The sequence below is a fragment of the Cajanus cajan genome, chromosome 2 (assembly GCF_000230855.2).
Source record: "Cajanus cajan strain Asha chromosome 2, NIPB_CcT2T_4, whole genome shotgun sequence".
Classification (NCBI taxonomy): domain Eukaryota; kingdom Viridiplantae; phylum Streptophyta; class Magnoliopsida; order Fabales; family Fabaceae; genus Cajanus; species Cajanus cajan.
Genome location: NC_138518.1, coordinates 17394309 through 17401013, shown reverse-complemented (window position 1 = coordinate 17401013; position 6705 = coordinate 17394309). Strand labels below are relative to the sequence as shown.

General features: G+C 31.2%; 1 non-coding gene across 1 annotated transcript; it reads left to right on the top strand.

Annotated features, from left to right (window-relative positions):
• Positions 1-1239: 1239 nt before the first annotated feature.
• LOC145955386 (small nucleolar RNA R71) lies at positions 1240-1345 on the top strand. The gene has a single exon (XR_014431999.1). It is a non-coding gene; the product is annotated as a small nucleolar RNA R71 (small nucleolar RNA).
• The last annotated feature ends 5360 nt before the right edge of the window (positions 1346-6705 follow it).

Here is a 6705-nt window from a genome sequence, read left to right as displayed (position 1 = left end):
AAAAATTGATCGGTGAAAAGTCATGATGTTTAATTAATTGATGTGACTTGGAAAAAGAACTTATAAGTTCACGTAAGTTTTCTTTTAAAACTATTTATATAATTTTTTGGGAAAAAAGTAATCAACCATCATAAATGTTACTATTTACATATAGTTATCATAAATTTTTATTTTATTCTAATAAATCCTTAAATTTTATCTGATTTATAAATAAATATTATGAACATTAATTTTTATTTCAATTAATCCTAAAATTTTATCTCTTTTACAAATAAGCACCATTAACCTTAACTTCATTCTAAATAATATTGATATTGAAAATTTAATATTTTTACAAATAATTTTTTTATTAAAAACTTAAAGTAAAATTATTTATCTTAAATGTCAATTATTCAATAAATTTTTTTCTTTATTTTTTCAAATATAGTAAATATGCATTTAGGAAAAAAAAATGATAAAAACGATAAAAAAAAGTCTTTATTTGATTTTTTTCTTCTTCTAAATTATACGATATTTTAGTAAATATGAAAATAAAATTAAAATATATGTATCAAAAAATTAATAAATGAAATATTTAGAATTAATTGAGACAAAAATTTAAAAATAAGATATTTATTTGTAAAAATAATAAAGTTTGAAATTAATTTATAAAAAAATTAAAGTTTATAATTTTTATTCATTAACATGACAAAGTTTAAGAAAATAAATGTCAATTATTCACTAAATTTTTTTCTTTATTTTTCTAATATAATAAAATAAGCGTTTAGAAAAAAGAAAAATAATAATGATAAAAACAATAAAAAAGAATTTTCATTATTCACTAAGATCAAGAAAATAAATGTCAATTATTCACTAATTTTTTTTCTTTATTTTTCAAATATAATAAAATATGCGTTTAGAAAAAAGAAAAGAAAAAAGAATGATAAAAAAAAGAGAATGATAAAAAGTTATTTTAGGCGGGAATGATTTAATATTTAGTATAGAGGTAAGAACAGAGAATAATTACAGAATTCGAAGCATTAATCTATTTAGGGATAGGTTCTACCATATATGATGGTGTTTCTTCAATCATTTATATCTAAAGAGTGACAAAATTGGCATTCTGCCAAAGATTCTATGATTTGAGTAGCTTCTTCTGGGCTCACAGTCATCATGGTGCCACCAGCTGCTGCATCTAATAACATCTTCACCTCATGCTTGATTCCATTAACAAAGAAATTGAGTTGAGCTATATCTTCAAACCCATGGTTAAGACATTTTCTGAGCAATGACTTAAATCTTTCCCATGCTTCACTAAATGGTTCATCTGCACCTTGCCTGAAAGTAGTAATTTCTGACTTGGCCTTAATATACTTGGATGAAGGATAGAATCTATTCACAAACTTGTTTTCCACATCACCCCAGCTTGTCAAACTTTGATTTGGGTGAGATTGTAACCAAACTTTAGCTTTTCCTGTTAGAGAAAATGGAAACAACCTCAAGTATACAGCTTCCTCATCACCTTCAGGAATTCCCATTGTTCCACATAACTCATAAAAATTTGAAAGGTGTGAATATGGGTCCTCATGATCTAGACCAGCAAATTGTTATGAGCTAACAAAAGTAAGGAAGGTAGGCTTCATCTCCATGGCTCTAGAAGTATTTGGAGCTGCAATGCTAGAGAAATGCCTAGGACCATGTTGTTGTGCATAATCACCTAGGGTCCTTCTAGGAGGCCTAGCTGGTCCATGTCCACCATTACGAGTGCTTGTTCCTTCTTCAACCATTTCTGTTTCGAGGTGTGGTTGATTTGATGAAGTAGAAGAACTCATAAGATCTTGCTGTTATTTTTGGATTCTCTCTAACTGTCTAAGCCTTCTTGTTCTACTGTTGTTCCTCCTTGCCGTTCTTTCAATTTCAGGATCAAAATGCAATTCTTCGGCTAGAGTTTTTCCTCGCATGCAAATTCAAGCAGTCTGCACAGGAAGGTGAGTCCACAAAACACAACAAGACAAATATCTCTATATATTATAAATATTCACACAATGAATTATTTACACAATTACAAAATCACAAGATTAAGGATTACTAAATAGCACCAAATCCCCGGCAACGGCGCCAAAAACTTGATGAGGTTTTTGCAAACACTCCACTTGGCAAGCGGACCAAGTTTCGAAGTAGTATTCAAATATCATCCTCAGGGATTTGACTGTTTAGTAATTCTTACTCTAATGATTTAAAGAGAATGTTATTATAATTTCAAATGAGTAAAGATAGAATAGAACAACACAATAAAATAAAAGTAGTAAAGACAATGGTTAAGAAACAAGGATTGGTTCAGAAGTACTTGCTAACTCGTAGATCTTCTTAAAATAGATGCGATTCTAATTTCATTATTTCCACGTTCATTAAGTAATCCAACAAGATTCCTCAAGGTTGAATCCTAAAGTCATTAAGCTCAAACATGATTCCTCTATGTTTTGAGTTCAACACTTCCCATGAAGAACAATGACTTGAACAATGTGACTAACCAAATCAAGTCTATTCCTAGAACAAGAAATGATTAGGTGCAAGATTCAGTTCGGGTTTTCAAAAATGTTTTCCAACTGGATTCAAAAACCAAAAATCATACAACGGGTGATCAAGCCGATATAAGCATTAAGAGAAGAATCAAGCACAAATAATGAGATCAAAATGCATATATTTAAGAAGAAGAGGAGTTAGTAGTTACATCCAACCAATCCTTAATGAGTTTAGCCACACATGGCCATTACTATATCAATAACATGATTTAATATTTAGTATAGAGGTAAGAGCACAGAATAATTACAGAATTCAAAGCATTAATCTATTTAGGGATAGGTTCTATCATATATGATGGTGTTTCTTCAATCATTTATATCTAAAGAGTGACAAAATTGGCATTCCATACCTTAGAAAGACATCGCTATGGCAAAACAAAAATCTTACAAAAGAACAAGGATAAATAATTTGATTATGTTGAATGAATCACCACCATACGTGCTGTGATTGGAGGTTTTGCATTCACAATCCAACGGTTTAAAATTTTTAAGCTTATGTTTTATTAACTTTTAATATATCAAAAGTGAAATTAACAGTGAGATTTTTGCAGCAGCATTTGCGATCGCAGATAATGCAGATTGCAAATGCATTTTTTTAATTTAGAAAATTTATAAAGTATACTAAAGTGGGTTGGATTTATGAAAGAAAAAAAAACTCCTTATTACTTTAACTTCGTCTTGATTTCTCGTTATTAAAAGAGAATTTATTTTATGATCAAAATTTCAAAATTTAAATTCAATTTGACTTAAATGAATGTTTTTCACCATGCTTCTACTTCCATCATAAAGCTAGGCATATATTGGATATATGGTCAAGCTAATTAATATTTTTAAAGTATAATATCCAAATTCTAAATATATAAAAATATATAAAATTAGGAATATTATATTTTATTTGAACTTCACGATAAAGATAATACCAATAAATTTGATCACATTTCATATATGCAACATACTTATTTTAAAAAAGAAAATTCAAACACATATACTACAACTTCAATATTGCATTATTTTTTATTATAAAAAAACTCATTTTGTAATCTATTTCATGTTAAGTTTTTATTTTCGTTTCTTTCGTTCTAAACTTCACTTTTCATTTTTTTTTATACTTTTAGACTAAGTTATCATGAAGTTCACCTGCCTTTTGCTTTTTTTTTTTCCCCATTTTGAATTTTAGAGGCTGGTAGAAACTTGGACACCAACCTTCTGCATGAACACGAAGAACCCGTGTGCTGTTCATATTTCATGCAGGTTTACGGTCCATGGCCTATGGCCTAGTAACAAGTCCAACTCACAACCACAATTTTGCCCTTCGGTTAAATTTGATGCAAATAAGTAAAATTTTGTTTTTTAATCAATATTTTTATATAATCCAAAAAACTTAATGAATGGTATTTATGTTACTAGATTGGGCCACAATTGAAGAGTCAACTTGAAACAAATTGGCCAGCATTAAAGGATGAGAGAAACATTTCCTTTTGGACGTATCAGTGGAACAAACATGACTCATGCTCTCAGTTACAAAAAAATGATTTCTTGCAACTAGCTTTAACTATCTTTTTTAAAAATGATCTTAAAGCTATTCTACAAAAACACAGCGGGTAAGAGTTATCTAATAGCGAGCATTACCACAGGCATATACAATGATATACGAGCTATGCCAAAAGTTGTATGTAGTAGTAATCAATTAACTGAGATAAGATTGTGCTTGAACACAAGCACAACACTCGAGTTCATCAATTGTACCACTCAAGCAGTGGGAAAAGGATCTAAATGTAAAACAAGTGTCAATTATATTTTATAAAATAATTTATATAAATAAATAAAGAACGATCGAATAATTTTGTTAGTCTTGGGGTTTCTGCATACTCATTGGATGGATAGGTTTAAAAAAAAGTCTGTGACTTCAAAATAAAAAATAATAGGATTTAGGAAATGCACATCCTATACCATGTAATTAACCCATTCGCAAAATACATATCTAAATAAATAAACAAGTTGAATTCGCATTTTGCTTCATTGGGTCTTCTTGAGTTCAACCATTGAAAAGATATCCGCCATTAAAACTTTTTTATCCACGTGTAATTTTCCAGGTGCAGGAACTAGATATATATCTCCATTTCTCTTCTTCATCATGTGAAATTATGCCAGATGCGTGAAGAATTTTTAAAGCCATATACAAAAGTGATACTCCTTATACAAGTACAATTCTCTAATAAAAAGTCCTTAATGTTGAAGGATGGACGTATAAGATGTTGAAAATTTCTTTAATTAGGATAAGAAAATAGTCTATAATATTCTTAAGAAAAATATGATAACTTTTTTACATGATAACCTAGAGACATCCACACACGCACAAAAATAGACAGACATGCACACAAGCATAGAGACACACATACATTGAGGCACACAAACAAACAAACACACAGACAAACACATACAGGCACACACAAACATAAACAAAGACATAGACACACATACACACAAACGCACAGCAGCACACAAACAACAGACAAACAAACACATAGATACATTCACATCCATACACACACAAAGAAGAACACTGACACAAACACATAAATACACATCCACACAGACACACACACATATATACAAAGAAACACACAAACGCACAAACAAACACAACCACACAAAAACACACATAAACACAAACACCTAGACACACACACAAACATACATACACAAACGAATATACATCCAAGCACATAAACAAAGAGACACATACCCAAAGTCACAGTCAAACAGACACAAATGAACACAAACACACAAATAAATACACGCACCTGAACACATACACACTGACATACAAACACATGCATAATCACACAGACACACAAATAAAGACACACACATAGAGGCACACAAACACACACAAGTGCATACACATAAAGAAACACTAAGGCAAACACATGCACACATAAAGACATACAAATACACAAAAAAAAAGACTGACATACACATAAAAACACTCACACCCATAAACAACCACAAGCAAACAGACAAATACACAAAGACACACATAAATAAAGAAACACACACAGGCACACAAACACAAACACAAACACAAACACATGCACACACAACACACACATAATCACATGCACACACACAAATGTAGACAAATGCACACGGATACACACACAAACACAGACATGGACACAAACACACATAGAGATAGGCACACAAACACATGCAGACACACTTAGAGACACAGAAAGACACCTAGACACTCACACACTTAGAAATAGAAACACATGCAATCACACAAAGATAAACACGGACACAAATAAAGACACAAAAAGACAAACACACACAAACATACACACTAAGGTGCACATACATACAAACACACACAGTTAAAGAAACACATGCAAACACACACATAGACACACTTAAACACAGGCACACACTAACATAGACAAAAACACATACACACAATCACAAATAAACACAAACACAAAGCCACACAAACCAACAGACAAACAAGCACACAAATACATTCACACATATGCACACACACAAAGACACACATGCACATGGACATAGACACACGAACAAACAGACATAGATACACACACAGAAACATAGAGAAACACACACACAAACACAAAAACCCAGGCATACACACAATTGCACATACATCCAAACACGTAAACACACACATAGACACAAACTCACAGACACACAAAACATATACAAAGACACATACATACACGCATACAAATAAACACAAACAAAAAGCCACTCACAAATAAACACAAACATGTATTCACATACATACACACAGACAAGAACAAAAATATAAATAGACACAGACAAAGACACACAAATGCTAAAGAAAATGCTTGTGTATGGGCTGGCAATGGCATTTTACCTTGCTGAGAACCTGCAACTTTTAAGGACTTAACACGTATATATGTACACCAACCATGAGTGCTTAACCATAACGACATAACAATGGCAATGGCATGAACTGAAGTCATTACAAATTGTTGTGCCCAGGACATTTTTGCCTTTTGTGTCATAGCCCATAGGCAGAAACTTAAAAACCTTGGTTAGTGAATTTCTTTTCAATTTCGGTTGCAAAGTTTGGTTCAAGCAGCCATCAAAGTATACATGATAA